The following is a 20,177-nucleotide window of genomic DNA, read 5'->3' on the forward strand; positions in this document are numbered from 1 at the left end:
GATCTATAGCAGGCATAGAGCAGCGTTATGTGCTGAGGACATGCCGAGCTGTTTCTTTCCTGGCAAGATACTCACTCAGGGAGCCAGACCACATAGACAAGTCAGAAAATGTGTAGTCTTTGTCTTCCAGGAAGGTGGTGGCTAATCTCAGTGAAGGCTATGCACAGGGACAAGGTGGATCTGATTATGACGTCTTTCTCTCACTCCCTGCATGTGACAGCTGAAAAAGGGAAATTGCTCTATATAGCTAATGAATGATATTTAGGTTGGTGAGAGGGAAACAATGGGCTATGTGTTTAGCTTCCCAGAGTACCCCTTTAAGGCATAGCCTATGGCTAAGCTAGAAATCTTTAACATGGGAATGCCCTTTAATTTAACTCCAATATAGGTTAATGCAAGTTGTGTAAACAGTGTAGCACCTCAAGCATTTTGGTTTCCATAAATCAGACATTTAAGGCATATCCTGTGGACTTACCACACATTTTGGAGATAGGGATACCTCTTTAAGGGCAGTTTGTTAGGGGCTACACTACTGCTGAAGCAACCATAGTGACTTGACACATAAACCTCTTAAAGGGGTACTCTGTGGAAAAATATTTTTTTTAAATCAACTGGTGCCAGAAAGTTCTACAGATTTGTAAATGACTTCTATGTAAAAGTCTTAATCCTTCCAGTACTTATCAGCTGCTGTATGCTCCACAAACCTCTCCTGCTCAGGACAGTTCCTGATATGGACAGAGATGTCAGCAGAGAGCAATTTGGTAAGCCAAATACAAAAAAAAAAATACTTTCCTTTGTAGTATGCAACAACTGGTAAGCACTGGAATGATTAAGATTTTTATATCATTTACAAATCTGTTAACTTTCTGGCAACAGCTGATTTTAAAACATTATTTCATTTCATCATCATGACAGCACCACTATGAGATTGTCCCCTGTAGCTCCAATAGGAACAGGAAACACAGAGAGGTTAAATAGGCCCCTCCCCATCTACCCCTCAGTGTTTTCTGTTCCTGGGAGCATACACAGAGAGGTGAGGTTCTTACCTCTGGCGGGCTGGTTTCTGCTCCATGCTGCCGGGGGCGCGCGTGCGTCTGACGTCACACGCGTGCTCTGGCATTGGCTGGGGACTGGAAGTCCCTCCCCCAAGATGGCAGCACCCACCGGAATGCCAGAGAAGTGTGGAGGGGTGCCAAATTTGAACGGAGAGGTATAAATTGTTCTTCTGTCCCATCATGCATCACTCTGAACCATGGATCACAGATGATAGGAAAAGGAGAAAAATGGTCTAGGAGGCACAGCTCACAAGGAGGTAACAAACGGAGAGACTCAGGCCAGCACAGGACAATAATAGACCAACACTAGCACTGCTACTCACAGGATCCCCAACAGCACCCTTGCATCCTACTACCTAGGAGGAGTGCATTGCACGTTTGGACCTGAGGAAGGCACTGTGCTGAAATGTGTCGTCCGCTTTGCCAAATAAATGATTATTGTCCTGTGCAGGCCTGAGTCTCTCCATTTGTTACCTCCTTGTGAGCAGCGCCTCCTAGACAGTATTTCTCCTCTGCGGTTCTCTACTGGCTTCTCTTCTGCGGTTCTCTACTGGCTCTTACACAAGAGTCCAGACCCGGTTGTAGTGGGGCAGCCATTACTAAACCTACCTGTACCACACTCACATCAGCAAATTGTGACCCTATGGACCTTTGGATCTAGTACCGTTTCCCAATTTGGTGAGTATATCACTTAGGTGTGGTGGAGGGTCACATCAAGTTGATATACAATATAAAGGGAGCCACGCTAAAATCCACATTTGCAAACAGTACTAGCATGCCACATGTTGCCTTGCAGATCTTGTTTCAGTCAATTTTAAAAACTATTTTTGAGATGAGATTGTCTGCAGTCTATTCCGAAATACAAGATGTATGTATGAATCATGGCATAGTATTTCAGAATCCCTGCTGGGAGCTTGGCTTGTAGAATAGGCACCAGACAATCTGAGCTCCTGCCTGGGTTAGCTGGATGTTCCACGCTGGAAGTCTTTGTGTTTTTCTGGATAGAGCCATGGTGTCAGCTTTTAAAGTTCCTAACAGTTTATCTTGTGGGTCTGAGTAGTGCAATCCACTGCAATCTGTCCCTCTGTCCCTGTGGTATACCTCACATTATGGATATAGTCTGGCCATGATGGGACTTGTAGTTCAAACAGTACTTAAAATAGACATGAGCTGTTGGATGTGCAAGAGGTGTCCCTCTGCACTGCATGGGCTACCATTCCTCCCATCATGGGCCACACTGTGTACAATGATGGTTGTACTTGGCAGTTCAATGCACAGAGGGAAGTTTTTTGCACATGACCTGTGGAGTCATGGGCTACTTTTATTCTAAGCCTGGGTTCACATATGTGTGATGTCAGGCCTAGTTTTCCTCCGGCGTGTCCTGTTGGTAAAATCATGCTAGAAATGAACACATTCATTAGAATGGGACAGTTGTCAATCATCCAGCGTCGGCTGCATTCACATTACGTTTTGCCATATTGTTCCCGTATATGTTTTCTACTATTAAACCGTACATAACTGTATTGCAAACCGTATGCATTGACTTTCCATTGAAAACCATATGGCAAACAATGCATCCGGTTGTGTACTTTTTGCATCTTTTCCGTTTTTTTATGTGTTTTTTTACCCCTACCCAAAACCCTAGCCTACTAGGGGTTTTTGTCCAGGTGAAAAAACATTTCAAAACAGTATACTTTTTTTTCTACAAGGAAGTCAATACAAACTGTAGGGAACTGTATATGCGTACAATTCCATCCGGTTTGCACAATACGGTTTTTGAGTTTGTACACCATTTTTCAAACCGTATAGGGTTTTCAACAGTATATGGGTTAAAATTTGTACACACATTTTGATACAGTTTAGTCCAGTTTTCAGGAATCATTTTTTAAACAAAAAAATAGTATGGGAACTGTATTGTAATAATGTGTTGTGAATATAGCCTAGAGTGCATTCACACTGTGTTTTACCTATACCAGGGGCTCCCGTATCCGAACCGGACCTGGGCCCCTTCTCATTCCTTTGAATCATCCGTCCGGAGTCAAACAGTGACTCCCGTCAGTTCTTTTTGGAGTCGTATCAGGTTTTCGGACTTGACGGAAACCTCAGTATACAATGGTTTTCAGTTTTCGGATTCCACTGTAATTCTACATTGTTTTCCTTGGGATCAACAATGCATTCAAATATTGTTGATGCAAACTGGACAATACTCAAACAATTTAGACGAGATGGTTAAAAAGTATTGGATGGAAAAATCAATGACACATATCGGATGTGTTGACGTCATTTTCATCATGACGCATATATCTATGAAGAATCTCTGCATTATCTCAAAAAAGATGCTATCCCGACAAATTTTCCAACATCAGCTGTATCAAACATGCAAAACTTCACTTTCACATCTTCCATGCAAAGTATGAATTTAGTAATGCCTGAGCCACCAGAAATATGCAATTTTATAGCCATCACATCTCCTACAGTGTCTGTAACATACCCAACTTCACATTGTGGGTCAAGATTCCATACAGTTTCTTCAACTCTCAGTGGGCTGAACACAACTTCTTGGCCTATACCCAATGGGTCCCTGATGGAAAATGTAAATGTTCAGCCTATTGTGCCTCCTACACACAAAAAAAAACAAAAAAAAAAAACAAAGGCCTCTACTACAAAAATTAGATCCTTCACAATTTCAAAACGCCAACTAATTTTTGACAACTTTGGTGAAGGTAACCCCACGGAATCAGCAGGACCCTCATCCTCAAGTGTGGGCAGTAGCCACATGTATGAGCCAACTGATATCAGCACCAGAGTTGAACCAATTTTTCAGGCCCCAAAAAATTCCTTCAACATCAATTTCATTTCAAACAAAAATGTTGCAAGTAATACAGTTTCTTGGGGCTTCTACAAGAACAAAAAAAACACAAACTGCAATGTTTGGCAAAAACAAAAAAATTATGTATACACTTCTGAAACCTCAGTATGAATTACAACTACTAACCCCCCCACCCCCCCACCCCCCACCTCCAAGATCAACTAGTAACATAGTAACATAGTTCATGAGGTTGAAAAAAGACCAGAGTCCATCAAGTTCAACCTATATCCCTAATGAGTCCCTACTGAGTTTATCCAGAGGAAGGCAAAAAAAAACTCATAGTAGAGGTAAAAAATCCTTCCCGGCTCCAAATATGGCAGTAAGAATAAATGCCTGGATCAACGTTCTGTCCCTATAAATCTAATATACATAACCAGCAATGTTCTTACTCTCCAAAATTGCATCCAGACCCCTTTTACAGAGTTCACCATAACCACCTCCTCAGGGAGAGAATTCCACAGTTTCACTGCTCTTACAGTAAAGAACCCCCATCTGTGCTGGTGTAGAAACCTTCTTTCTTCTACACGTAGAGGATGCCTCCTTGTTATAGATACAGTCCTGGGTATAAACAGATCATGGGAAAGATCTCTGTACTGTCCCCTGATATATTTATACATAGTTATTAGGTCTCCCCTAAGCCTTCTTTTTTCTAAACTAAATAACCCTAATTCTGATAATCTTTCTGGTCATCCATTCCCCATATTACCCTGATTGCCTGTCTTTGAACCCTCTCCAGCTCCACTATATCTTTCTTGTACACTGGTTCCCAGAACTGTACACAGTATTCCATGAGTGCTCTGATTAGTGATTTGTACGGTGGTAGAATTATTTCCTTGTCGTGGGCATCTATGCCCCTATTGATGCACCCCATGATTTTATTTGCCTTGGCATTTGCTGCTCGACACTGGTCACTACAGCTAAATTTACTGTTAACTAAAACTCCCAAGTCCTTTTCCACGTCAATCGTCCCAAGTGTGCTCCCATTTAATACATAATCCCAGCCCGGATTTTTTCTCCCCATGTGCATTACCTTACATTTATCAGTGTTGAACCTGATCTGCCACTTCCCAGCCCAAGCCTCCAACCTATCCAGATCCATTTGTAACAGTGCCCTGTCCTCTATTGTGTTTACCGCTTTACAGAGTTTAGTATCATCTGCAAAGATTGCTACTTTACTATTCAACCCCTCTGCAAGGTCATTAATAAATATATTAAATAGAAAAGGACCCAAGAATGACCCCTGTGGTACCCCACTAGTAACAGTCACCCAATCAGAATAAGTACCATTAATAACAACTGTGATAGCCTGGGGGGTGTAGGGTATGGGGAGTGTAGCTGTGTGGTAAATAAAGGGTGCTTGTTAACCCTGGCTATTCGTGACGCCAGGGTGAGGGCTCCTCAGTAATGCTTGTCCTACTGCCACCGTTCCCAAGAGTGATAGGGAGGTAGATAATAATAGAATGTCCACAAGTTTTCTGAAACAGGTATAACTTTTGCTGAAGTTTTTCTGCAAGCCTTATAAACTGTCTTTTACATCATGTAGCAAATGAGCGGGAGGAGGAAGACAAGCAATATTCAAGATGTCTCCACCCACCACTGACTGAGGAGCAAGAATGTGACCATAAATGGTTGGTCAAAAACTCACCAACTCGTGATATATTGACACAAATTGTTGAGAATCCAAAATTTAAAAAGATCTCACCCACTTATCTCACTTTTGCCACACTGGGTCATTGGAAATATATCATAGTTTATGTTTAAAGTATTGGCCAAAGCGAATACATTTTTTTTTTTTGATGGGATGGTGGCGCACACACACAATTGGTAGCCCTGGATCGTGACCACAATGTTGGTTGAAGTCAAGCTACAGTAAAAATGCCAACCTACATAGTGACCCATTTGGAACCGAAAAACATTGTTTGGAGTACTCCAAGTCTCGCAGAGGTTGGGTTATTAAAAAAATGTATGAACCCACCTCCCAAGATTTTGTACAGGACATTATGTGCACTGTAATGGATTTGGCCAAACAGTACACTCAGTCAGACTGGCAGCCTCGTCAAACCAACTTTTCAGCAATCATTGCCCCTGCGAAAGACCAGATAAACAAATTATGATTGAGCAATTTCAAAGTAGATTTGTTGATTTCTTAAAAAAAATATTACTGTTAGTTTCTTCACATGTTAGTTTCTTCACAAGTGCCTTCACAAGTGCCTTCAAAAAAAAAAAAAAAGCTTTGGGAGCATAATCCATCTAAGAGTAAGCTAGAAAATTTGGTTTATGGTAAAGCAAACAGAATATGATTGTGCACAAAAGTGTATTTTTTTTGTTGCCATTACCCAATTATGTAAAATAATTTTCAAAGATTAGGCACGAGTTATTGGTTTACATGTGGTAATAAATTTATTTCATGTAGTGAACCACATTCTTTTTGTAATTTTTCTGGCAAATGCATATTTAACAGAACCTTGGTACTGGTCAGTACATAACACACTTTCAAATGTGAGTAAGTGATCAATGAATAACGTCTTTACAGACCAAACAAAACAATATTTTAGACCAACATAAAAAATACTTTTTTTTTTTTTTTTATAAATGTAAATCATTTGATATTTGTGGTCAGGAGTAATGGCTAAGCCATTTGAAGCCTGTATACGGGCCCTTTGGGTCAGGAAACGAATTCTGTATACGTGTCAGAACACATGATGGGATTGGTACCTGATGTCCTTCACCAAGGTATTCGTATTTCAATGCAGTAAATGAGCGATACACCACATAACGAAATTTCCTGGAAAAATAAATAAATAAGATTTCATTCCAACTAACAATGTTTACACAACACTTCCTGTATCATTTACCTGTTATCATACTTTTGCTTAGGCTTTGTGGTATGCCTCGGGGATTATAGGGTAGTTGGGGTGTTGCTGTTCTGAATAATAAAGGGCGCTATTAACCCTTGTCACTCGTGATGCCAGGGTGAGGGTTAAATATTGTATTGGTGCTGGGCCTATCGCCACCCTTCCCAAGAGCGATAGGTGAGTGCGTAATAAATGGATTGTCCACAACCACTGTTTAACTGAAAACTTGCAAGAACTTTTACAGAAGATTTTCTGTAGCAGGCAATATCTATAACAGTCCAGATAACAGAGTCTATTTATAGTTGAGCAGCGATTGATAGTTGGTTGGGATCAGATAAGCTCAATTTAGCTTTTAGGAGATTCCGTAGCATAGATCCGCTGGATTTAGGGGTGCGTTTAGGTCCAGTGATCTTGCGGAGAGTAGCGGGAATTGTCGATGTACAACAGTTTTGGTATAGGCCGCAAGGCTTTGGCCTAGTAAACATACTTGAAAGTTGCGGAGGTCCTACCTCATTCAGTGACAGCAACCCAAGAGAGCGATTAATGGCCGCAGCTCCCTTATATGGGCAGGGGCTGGCCGTTTTGGATTGGTCCATAACAACTGTCACTCACCGTTACATGGCATTGTGGGTGAACACATGACACAAGAACCACCTAAGGTCCTTCAACATACCATAGAGTTCTGAGTAACTGATCACATGACCTAAGGTCCTGCGACGCCAAACAAGCGAGTAATGCAATATACATATTTACAATGATAATTTCTATAAATATTAACTTACTAAGGGGTGACTAGGAGCTAACTAGGGACCCCCACAGTCCTAGGGACTCTGACTTTGGGGACCTCCCCACCAAGGCACAGTATGAAATACGGTGCCGGGACACCACATTTTGATGAAAAGATCTCTTGACATCCTTATCAAATATATCAAATGTTCTTGATCAAGGACCTTTTTCCCAAATTTAGGATTAGCACATACACAACACTCATTTGGTTCAAATTTGGTATTGGCAAGAAACTCCCGTCATTGGTGTGCAGTTGCCACATTTGCACCACATATTATTCTTTAGGCAACCCTCAGTGTCCTCAATTGGTGATGGCCTTACTTCCTCCGGACCCCAGCGGGGGGTCATTTTTTTTTTCAACATTTCTTTATTGAAAAAATAGATCATTTACATTTTAATAAATAACATTTTATACATTGAATTTCAAGATTTTATCTTTTTTACCACCCCCCTCCCCTACCCTCACCTTTCTCCCCCTTGACATATCTCCCCTTACTGGGTGGGTGGGAGGCAGAGGGACAATACCTTCCCCTTCTATTACTATTTCCATTATACTATATCAATTCATTTTCTTTTCTCTTTCCTTTCCTTTCCCTTCCCTTTCTCTCTCTCTCTCTCTCTCTCTCTCTCTCTCTCTCTCTCTCTCTATCTCTCTCTCTCTCTCTCTCTCTCTCTCTCTTTTCTTTACTTTTTTTTCCATTTTAGATCTTTGGTATCTTCCCAATTATTTCTACCCGCCTTTATTCTTGTGTCCCCCTGATTCCCGTCCCCCTCACATAATAATAATGAAATAAAAAAATAAATAAATAAAACACATAAAAAAAATAATAATCTAATTTCTTTCTTTTAACCAAATAACCTTCCTGTCACCTGCCTCCACTCCCATACCTCTGGTTTAGTTGGGGCCAGCCATCTCCTGATTATTAATAATCTAGCATAAAAGAGCATCGTCAGTAGTTCCTCTATTTCTTTTGTTGTTTTATTTACTTTTCTATCATTACCCAAGATAATCAAAGCTATATAATCTTTTATCTCATATTTTACTTTTCTCTCGATATCATCAATTATTGACACCCAATATTCTTGTATTTTTTCACATTCCCATACAATATGCAGGAATCCCGCGTTTTCCATTTTACATCTTGGACAGTTGCCATTTTCCATCCTATCAATCCTGAAGAGGAATTTTGGTGTATAATAAATTCTATATACTATGTTCCATTGTATCAGTTGATGGTCTAAACTTGGGGAAATTCTTTTTATATTCCTGAATACATTCATCCAACCGCATTTATTTCTCTCACCTAACTCTTCGTCCCATTGCTGGAAGCATTTATGTTTTAAGTTATTTTCCTTATTTTTTCATTATTTCGGTATAGATTACTGCCATAACTTTCTTTACTATTTTTCCCTCCTCCATTTTTCTTAGTTTCAGTTACTTCCACTATCCGATTACCACTGTCTCTTAGTGACCTGCATATGGCACTTTTTAAACCCTGAAATTCCAACCACATACCTTTTCCTAATATAAATTCTTCCTGCACCTCTCTCCACTTTCTTAACTCTCCTTTTCTCCACATGTCTCTCAAAATTTTACATCCCCTACTTTGCAAGTTGTTAGTTTCCATCTTAGCTACCTCTCTCAAGTTTACATTGTGCCAAATTGGCGCTGTCTCTAATATTCCCGTTATTTTCATTTCTTTTTTAAAGTTTTCCCAGGTTTTACAAATCCCTACTATTATAGCATTTTCCTTCCACCTCCTTTCTTTTAACTGGCCTGACTCAAGAACCTGATAAATATTTTCATATTTTCCTTTTGTTTTTTCCATATTTTCCATCTGACTTGCTAAAAAATATCCCTGTTTTATCAGGAAGTTTCAGTCCTCCCTTCTCTCTTCCTTTACTTAAGTATTCTATTTTTATCCTCGTTCTTTTCCTTCCCCATATTAGGGCGTTTAGCATAGCTATTATCCTTCTAAAAATTCCTTTCTCGCACCAGATAGGGGCTGCTCCAAAGATGTATAATAGTTTTGGCAGAATTACTGTCTTAATTAAGACTATCCTCTCTGCTCTCGTAAGATTCAGTTTATTCCATGTTCTTACCTTGTTTTCCAATTTTTTTATCAATGGGTATTTGTTTTTGTTTTTTATGATATTCTCCTATTTTCCCAGATATCTGTATGCCTAAATAAGAAAAACTTTCTCCTTTATCCAGGATTCTAAGCTCCTTAATTGTTCCCAGTTTTACTTTACCTAATGGAGGTAACACTGATTTCTCCCAGTTTATAACCAAACCTGCATAGTTCCCATATTCCCCAATCACTTCCATAACCTTCTCCATGGAGTTTTCTGGCTTTTCCAAATATAATAATATGTCGTCTGCGTATAGTGATGTTTTATCCCCATCCCCCTCCACTCCAAATCCTTTTATTTGCTGATCTTCTCTGATTTTAACTGCCAAGGGTTCAACCACTAGCACAAAAAGTAGAGGAGATAAGGGGCATCCCTGCCTTGTACCCCGGGTCACTAAAAAACTCTCTGATCTTTTCCCTTCTATATTTATTCTAGCTTCCGCTCCATTATATAGCATCTTGATCATTTCTATATAATCCTTCTGAAACCCATATTTTTCCAGTACTCCCCATAGGAACTCCCACTCCACCCTGTCAAACGCTTTACTTGCGTCAAGTGACAGGATGGAGTGGGTTCCCTCTCTTCCCTCCACCGACTGTACTCCAGTAAGGGTCCTGTAGATATTATGCTTGGTCATCCTACCTGGGATAAATCCACATTGATCTTTATGCACCAGTTCCCCTACCTTTTTTTCCAAATGCAATGCCAGAGCCTTCGCCAGGATCTTTACGTCCGTGTTCAGTAATGATATTGGACGATATGATTCCATTTCTTTCTTATCTTTATTCGGTTTCAACAGTAATATTATTTCTGCTTCTTTCATTGTTTCGGGTAAGGTTCCTGTTTTTAAAGAACTATTTATAGTTCTAAGCAGAGCTGGGATAAGCATTCTCCTAAATTTCCTATACATTTCAAACGGGAACCCATCCCCGCCGGGACTCGTGTTCCCTTTGATCTTATTTAAAGCTTCTTCTAACTCCCTAAGGGTCATTGGACCCCCCCGTTTCTTTCTCTTGTTGTATTGATAGTCTGGGCATCTTTATATTGCCCAAATATTTAACAATTATTTCTTTGGGGTGTTTAATCTCTGATGTGTATATTTTTTTTATAGTATTTTACAAATTCTTCTCTGATTTCCTCCAGTTCCCTAATTACTTTCCCTCAACCACTTTTTATTTCATTAATATGAAATTTGCCTTGTTGATTCTGTATTATGTTCATGAGCCTTTTATTAGGTTTTCCTGACTCCCATATTTTTTTGTTGTCCTAAATTTTTTTATTTATTCTTACTTTTTTCTTCTTAATACATATTTGATTTATTTTGATTATCTTTCCATGTTTCTTGCTTCTCTATGTTAGCATGGTCCATTATGTATCTTTCTTCCGCTTTTACCACCTCTGATATCAGCCCCTGCTCTTTTTCTCTAAATTCTTTATTTTTTCTGGAGATGGCCCACATCACTCCTCCCCTCAAAAAGGATTTTGCTGTGTCCCATACCATCTGTTCTGATGTTGTACCCCCAATTAAATAGGAAAAATTCCTCCATATGCTCCTCTATCTTTTTTATGTCTATTAATTCCAACCAAGAGGGGTTTATTTTTTTCATCCCATTTATTTATGATATATGCGTGTTAATATTAATTTCTATTGGGGTGTGGTCTGAGACACAGTGAGCAAGGTATCTTATTTTTCCTATCTTAGGGGATCCCTCTTTATTCTTTATTTGCTAGGCACATGTCTATTCTTGATAGTGTTTGACATGTTTTGTTCCAACAGGAGTAAATTCTTTTTTCTGAATTTTTTACTCTCCACATATCTATTAATCCCACCTCTTGACAATATTTTAATAATGGTGACCCCTTTTTTATTACAACATTATTTTACCCCTTAACCTATCTATTTCTTCTTCCATTACTGAATTAAGATCACCCTGTATAAAGATGGGGCAATTATTTTTCTCCCTACAAAATTCTAATATCGCCTCTAACACCTTGTGCGTAAATGGAGGGGGTATATATACAAACGCAATTATACAGGTTAGTCCCTCTAAATCTCCATGCAAAACTACATACCTTCTGTATTTATCTATACATTTGCCGTACAATTCCCATTTAATATATCTATGAATTAAAACAGACACTCCCCTTGATTGTGACGTAAAACATGAGTGATAACTATACGACCACCAATTTCTTTTTAACACCCCTATTGTTTCCTGCGTTAGGTGGGTTTCTATTAATCCTACTACTCCCGGTAAGTGATTCTTTATAACTTTCATACCTGCAACTCTTTTTACCTTATCTCCTAATCCCCTAATATTCCACGCTATCAACCGTGTACCCAACTGTATCATTTTATCCTTTCAGTTCTTCCTTTTCCCCCCGTTCTCTCAATAGAGAGAAAAGAGAAAGTGTAAATATGGATGTATGGAAGTGGACAAAACTGAGAGAAAAAAACAAAAAAAAAAAACATGGAAGAAAGGTGCCCCCCCCCCCCCCCCTTTATGGCTTACCCCAATTCTTGGCAGGCCTCTTGCCTAGCATGTTTCCTGATCCTCAACCTCCTCTAAATTTACTCTATTACTACCTTTTGTAAGGCCTGCTTATCCATCCATTCTGTTGCTTCGTTTACATTACTGAAAAAGAGAGTTTGCTCATTATACCTTACACGCATTCTTCTTGGAAATAACAGTGAAAAATTTACTCCGTTTTGATATAACCTTCTTTTTACTGTTTTAAACTGTTTTCTCTTCCTCCGAGTTTCTGTTGCGTAGTCGGGGAAAATCATCACCTTTTTGTTTTCGAACATTATTTATTTTGTAATCTGCATAAAGGTATCTCTGTCTCTCACATTTAACAGTTTCACAATAATTGCCCTTGGGTATTTACTGCCTTGTGTGATCTGACTAGGTATTCTGTGTGCCCTTTCGATGTGGAAAAAAGGTGAAAAGTTTTTTCCCTCACATATTGTGAATATCCACCGCCTTAGGAAACCTGTTAGATCGTTTCCCTCTGCCCTTTCTGTAATCCCTACTATTCTTAAGTTACTCCTTCTGGAGCGGTCCTCCATAGCTATTACTTTCTCGGCCAGGGTTTTGTTCTCTTTTAATATTTTAGTTATCTGAGATTTAACTGCTTGTACTTCATCCTCTACTGAAGAAATCCTTTCCTCCATCTCTCCTTAATGTTTTTCAAGTCATCCCTAATCGTTATTATATCCCCTCCAATCACTCCTACCTGATTTGCCAATGAATCTATAGACCCATTACATTTATTTATGGCCTCCAGTATTGTCTTCAGAGTGGTACTCGGGATTGCTTTTCCTGACTCCTTATCCTTTTCTAATATTGTTTCCTCCAAAGCACAACCTTTCCCATGTCCATGTTTTGATCCTGCACCTGGTGAGGCAAAATATTTATCCATCTTTGCTGTCTTATCCTTTACTGGGCTAGTCGACTTTCTAGGTTTTGGAGCCATCTGTCTAAGATTTATCAGTAGACCTGTGATCGAGCTACCACTATTCTGTGGTCAGCTACAATAGATGGCAAATACCCTGATATACTACAATTCTACAATACGTAGTATTAAATAATCATCCCCAAGAGCATAGATTTAACACATTTCTGTGGTCAAAAGCATTAGCACTTAACACACAAATAAATCTACCACAATACTGCAGTTAATGGTGACAAGCCCTTAACATATAAATTTGCCACAATTCTGCCATCCGTGATAGTGAGCACTCAGCCCACAAGTAAATTTGCCACAGTTCTGTAATTAATAGTGGATAACTCAAAGCACACAGATAGATTTGCCACTATTCTGCTGTTAATAATAGTGAGCCCTTAGCCCACGGGTAAGTTCACCACTGCTCAATAGATGATAATAGATAGCGATTAACATACAGATGAATTTGCCGCAATTCTACTGTTAGACATGGATAAGTTCACCTCCCTTCTGTAGGTACTGTCAGTAGTAGTAAGCACAGTCCTGTAGTTAATAGTGGGAAGCAGTTTGGGAAGCACAGTTAGGCAATCATACAAAGCACCTTAACCTCCTGAGCGGTATTCCCGAGTGTGACTCAGGGTTAATTTTCCCTGCCAGGATCGGTAACCCCAAGTCACGCTCGGGGTAGAATTGCAGAGTTCCCGGCCGGGCTGCACGATATATCGCAAAAGCAATGCAATATAGCGATGCGGCCCCTGGGAAAACATGCGATTATCTGCTCTGGTCGGCTCCCGTTGCGGGGGCCGGCCAGAGCAGGTAAAGAAAAATACTAAAAGTCAGTGTTTCCCTACCAGGGGGCCTCCAGCTGTTGCAAAACTACAACTCTCAGCATGCCCGAACAGCCAAAGGCTGTCCGGGCATGCTGGGAGTAGTAGTTTCACAACAGCTGGAGGACCCCTGGTAGAAAAACACTGAGCTAAGTGTAAAAGGAAGAAGTAATAAAATAAAAAAACGTTTGCTCACCTAGTCCCGGTCCCTGCAGATGCCGTTCCCCTCCTCCGTGCGGTCCGGGGTGTCCTCTCTTCACTATTCATCTTCTAGGACCTTTCACTTTTCAGCCAATCACAGGCCGCAGTGGTGTAAAGCCTGTGATTGGCTGAAGGGGAAAGGGCTTGTTCTGCAGCAAATACACTAGGTTTGAAATCTGCCCGGCAAACCCAGTGTATCCTGCTGCAGGACAAGGTGAGAAGGGGGGATGAATGTGACAAGGGGGGAATGTGACAGGGGGGGGGGGGGATGTGACATGAAGGGGGGATGTGACAAGGGGGGGGGGGATGTGACAGGGGGAGGGGAATGTAACATGAAGGGGGAGAATGTGATAAGGGGGGGAATGTGACAAGGGGGGAAGAATGTGACAAGGAGGGGGGAGAATGTGACAAGGAGGGGGGAGAATGTGACAAGGAGGGGGGAGAATGTGACAAGGAGGGGGGAGAATGTGACGGGGGATGTGACAAGGGAGAGGGGAATGTGACGGGGGAGATGTGAAATGGGCGGAGGGAGATGTGAAATTCAGTTAAAAAAAATTGTACCGCTTTTGGTACAAATTTCCAGACAGAATCATACCGCCAGGGAGGTTAAGCATTCAGATAAATTTACCACAGTCCTGCAGTTAGCACATAGGTGGATTTGTCACAGCTCTACAGTTAGGGATAGTAAGCATTTGGCGCTTCAATCGGTTTAGTAATAGGCAATCAGCACGCAGATAGGTCTATCACATCTCTGCCGTTACCAATGGCAACCGCGAATAGGTTTGCCCCAATACTGTAGATATTAGTGCTAAATTATTTAGCGCACAGATGAGCACGTAACACAAGGATAGATTTCTATTTAGCACACTTTACCACCATTATGCAGTTAGTTGTTGGTATTAGCAGTGGAAAAAAAAAAGGCCTGGTTGGAGCAACACAGTTCTATCCCATGTGGTGCAACAAAGAAAATGGAGTGGTCTCACCCATCTGACAGCCTGTAGTCCGACCCTTTCCGCCACGCTGTAAGCATTCAGATAAATTTACCACAGTCTTGCAGTTAGCACATAAGTGGATTTGTCACAGCTCTGCAGTTAGTTCGCCTCACTTCTGTAGGTACTGTCAGTAGTAGTAAGCACAGTCCTGTAGTTAGTAGTGGGAAGCAGTTTGGGAAGCACAGTTCTGCTGTTAGTGATAGCACACACTTAACCCCCCTCGGTTCTGTGGTCAATCATACAAAGCACCTCAAGCATTCAGATAAATTTACCACAGTCCTGCAGTTAGCACATAAGTGGATTTGTCTCAGCTCTACAGTTAGGGACAGCAAGCATTCAGCCCTTCAATCGGCAATCAGCATGCAGACAGGTCTATCACATCTCTGCCATTACCAATGGCAACCAGGAATAGGTTTTGAGCGGGGACTCAAAACATGATCCCAGACCGTCTCAGCTTCCCCGGGCGGCGAACGGCACGGCTTAGCAGCAAGCATCAACAGCAGGTGCCACACTGCAAACGATCCTCAGCACAGGTCAGCATTCCTCCATTCAATGTCGGCCTCAGCAACAAGGCTGGGGCCCTAGCACAGGGCTTACACTAGATCTCAGCCATGAGGATTCAGGACCAGGATTCCTCCCATCATGCTCTTCCCAGCAGGGGGTCATTTTGAAAGCAATAAGGACTGACCTTATTTTCTGCATCAATCCTTGACTGTAATTTTTCTTTCAAAATTTTTAGAGCCTGTATAAAAAATTGATAAGACTAAATTTAGAAAGTTAATTTGTTTTCCCTTAGTCTCCTCAGCAGCACAATGTGGGGTGTGTCTCCGCCCCTGTGAGCAAATGGGACCTGGGATTTTTTAATGATTTAAATAAAAAAATACCCCGGAACCTCCCCCCCCCCCCCCCCTGGTATAAAGCACCAGGATCACACTAGAACAGTGAGTAGATTATAAAGCAAAAAGAAAATAAGGGAGGGAAGCTTGTGCTGCTGAGGAGACTAAGGGAAAACAAATTAACTTTCTAAATTTAGTCTTCCCTAGCGTCCCTCAGCAGCACAATGTGGGGATCTAGCAAGAATCACCCCTAGGGAGGGTTTTCCTGCATAGCAGTTTGTATAATAGACTTAGCGAAAGTAGTTTCGCTAGACAAAAAGGTATCCACTCTATAATGTTTTAAAAAAGTGAGTGGAGAGTTCCAGGTTGCGGACTGGCAGATCTGTTCCAAGGGAACAGAGTTACGCTCTGCCCAAGAGGCAGAAACAGATCTCGTAGAGTGCGCTCTGGTGAACTCTGGTGAAGTTAACCCTCTAGAGGTATAACATAAATTTATGCATTCGCATATCCATCTTGAAATGGATGGTTTAGATGCCTTGGCACCTTTCTTTACACCCTGGAATAAAATTAGGAGATTCTCCACTTTCCTGAATGGTTTTGTTCTATCTAGATAGACCCTTAGGCATCTTACCAGATCCAGGGAGGTAAGGTCCTTCTGGGAAGATTCAGAGTCAGGAAACTTTGGGAGACAGATAACCTGGTTAATATTTGCGAAGGAGGGGACGTTAGGCTAAAAAGAAGGTAGGAATCTCAGAAGGACTCTGTCCTGCAAGAAAACTGTGTAAGGTTCTGCCGCAGCTAATGCTTGAAGTTCACCAACTCTCTTGGCGGTGGTGACAGCTAGAAGTAGCACCACCTTAAGAGTGAGGAACCTAAGTTCCACTTCCTCTAAAGGTTCAAAGGGTTGAACACACAATTGTTGCAAGACCAATGCCAGATCCCAGGGTGTCACTGGTTTCACCGCTCTAGGACGAATTCTAGTGATGGCCTTGATAAATGACTTTATCACTGGTTCCTGAAACAGTCATCTTTGTAAGGTCGCCGACAGTGCGGCTAGTTGGACCTTGATGGAATTTGGAGAGAGACCTCTGTCAAATCCATCCTGTAAAAATTCGAGAATTGATGGAGTGGATGGAGAAGAAGCATTGATCTTCTTGGTGACACACCAGGAGAAAAAAATCTTTTTGATTCTAGCATAGGCCTTGTTGGTTGCCTCACTCCTAGAGTGAGATAGTGTTTCAAGGATGCGGTCCGAAAACCCTCTGGCTTTTAATAAGGACCTATCAACTTCCATGCTGTCAGATTGAGCGTCTTGAGATTGTGGCAGAACTGAGTGCCCTGAGACACAAGATTATGCCTGACAGGAAGTTTCCAGTATATTCCCTTGCTCATCTGAATGAGCTGGGAGAACCAGGATCTTTTTGGCCAAAAGGGAATGATGGCAATCACCGAGGCCTGATCCTGCCTGATCTTCATTAATACCCTGGGTATCATCGAGATAGGAGGGAATATGTAGGCCAGTTTGAAATTCCATGGGATCGACATTGCATCCAGATAAAGAGGTTTGTCCATCTGGTAAAGGGAGCAGAACTTGTCTAGTTTGCGATTGGATCTTGTGGCCATAAGATCTATTTCCGGGAGACCCCAGCGGTCTATGAGCTGAAGGAATATATCCTGGTCTAGAGTCCATTCTCCCGGTACCGTAAGACCTCTGCTTAGACGGTCTGCTATGATATTGTGTACTCCCCTTATGTGGACTGCGGAGAGCCTGAGAACTCGAGTCTCGGCCCATCGAAAGATCTTTGCCACCTCTTGAAGCAGTGGAACTGATCTTGTCCCTCCCTGCTTGTTTATGTAGTAAACAGCCGACATGTTGTCCGTCCTTATTTTGACGGCTTGTCCCAGGAGAGAAGGGGCGAAGTGGAGAAGGGCATAATATATTGCCCTTAGTTCCTTTATATTGGAAAAGAGAGGAAGTTCTTCTGTACTCCACCAGCCATTCACCTTTCTCCCTAGCAGGTGGGCTCCCCATCCTGACCCTGAGGCGTCTGTCGTTAGGATTGACCACTGAGGTTCTACCAGAGACATTCCGTCCTGGGGGTTCGCCCACCAGTTTAGAGATCTGCGGACTGTGGGAGAAAGTTTTAGACACCTCTCTAGAGAGGAACTCCTCCTGTCCCAGGCCTGGAGAACCTCTGTCTGGAGAGGTCTCATGTGCCAGAGTGCTCAAGGGACAGCTTCTACTGAGGAGGATAGGAGTCCTAGGAATCTCATGAGAGTCCTCAGTGACACCTTGCGGGGGACTCGAAGGAATTGATATCCCCTGGATATCCTGTCCTTCCGTGCTGGAGACAGATAGATTCTCATGTTGTGGGAATCCAAGTAGAACCCTAAAAAGATGATTTCCTTTGTGGGAAATAGTCTGGATTTCTGAAGATTCACTATCCAACCTAAACTCTGGAGTAAGTCTAGTGTGGTGGTGATGTGATGGCTGAGCTCCTCCTGAGTTTTGGCTAGAAAAAGCCAATCGTCTAAATAGGGTATGATTCTGATGCCCTGTCTTCTGAGAATCGCCATCATGGATGAAACCACCTTTGTGAATACGAACGGGGCTGTGGAAATGCCAAATGGCAGAACCTTGAACTGGAGATGATGGAGAATTCCCTTGATAAAGACAGCAATTCTTAGGAATTTCCTGTGCCCTGGAAATATGGGAATGTGAAAATAGGCGTCTTTTAGGTCTAATGACGCCATGTAATCGTCTCTCAGAATGAGGGATTTTACTGATCTTATAGTCTCCATCCGAAATTTCTTCTTGACTATAAATTGATTGAGAAACCTGAGGTCTATTATAAGCCTCCATTTTCTTCCAGGCTTGGGTACTAGGAACACTGGGGAATAGACCCCCATGCCCCTCTCGTGTCTGGGAACAGGTTCTACCGCAGAACTTGAGATAAGCTCTAGGATGGCTTCCTCTAAAGCCTCCTGTTTTGCAGAAGCTAGAGAGGGGGATATTAGACACCTCTCTGGAGGGAGATACGTTAGGGGAAGGAAATAACCATTCTCCACTACATTTATGACCCAAACATCTTTTATTAGAGTTTTCCAAGTCTTGAGAAAAAAATTAAGGCGCCCGCCTACAGGTAGACTTCTCGCGTCAGAATTCTGGCTTCTTTGAGCCTCTGGCTCTAGATGATCCCTTCCTTGTGGATCCTGATCCTCTGCCACGTCCAGAACCTCTATATTGCCTGTTACCTTGTGGAGATCGATCTCTCCTGGGTTGATTATAGCGCCCGCGAAAGGACTTCTCTGATAAAGGAAGGTTCTTCCCCTTTTTATTGGAGAGCTCCTCCATAATGGTGTCAAGTTCAGGACCAAATAATTTAGCCGGATTGAACTCCAGATTACCAAGAATGTACTTGGAATGACTGTCTCCAGGCCATGGTCTTAACCAAAGAGCCCTCCTAGCAGCTGAAGATAGGGCCATGTTTCTAGAAGCTAGCTTCACCTGTTGACAATTTGAGTCATATAGGTAGTCCATACCTAGGTTAACATATTTAAAGGACCTAAGTAAGTCCTGTCTACTGACCCCAGAGTCTATGTCATCCTGTATTCTTGAAAGCCAAGATCTCATAGCTCTTATGACCTCAAAGGAGGCATTCCCTACAGCACACTGGCTGGAAGATGCTGTATACGATCTTCTGAGAGTGACCTCCATGCGTCGGTCCATGGGATCCTTGAGACTAGAACCATCATCAGATGGGATAATGGTTCTCTTAGAAAGTTTGGCGATGGCGTAATCCACCTTTGGTGGGTTGACCCAATCCTTAGATCTTTCCTGATCCATGGGGTAAAGAGTTTTAAACCTTTTATTTATAACAGGTGCCTTCTCTGGGTTGATCCATTCTGCCTTCATTAAGTCTAGGACCGTGTCCTCAATCGGGAAAACTCTAGGCCCCCTGGAGGTAGAAGGAGCGTCCTCGCGGGTGGCTGGTGCATTCTCTGCTTGCATAGCTCTGATAAATTTCGGAAACTTCTCCATAGGAAAAAATACTTTCCCCTGAAGCTCCTCTTCCTCTGAACTAGATGATTTTGTCTCATCTATAACCCTGAATTCTTCATCAGAGTGTACAACTACAGGCCTATCGCTTAGTCTGGGCTTCTTCTTAGGAGGAG

The sequence above is a fragment of the Hyla sarda genome, chromosome 2 (genome assembly GCF_029499605.1).
Source record: "Hyla sarda isolate aHylSar1 chromosome 2, aHylSar1.hap1, whole genome shotgun sequence".
NCBI lineage: Eukaryota > Metazoa > Chordata > Amphibia > Anura > Hylidae > Hyla > Hyla sarda.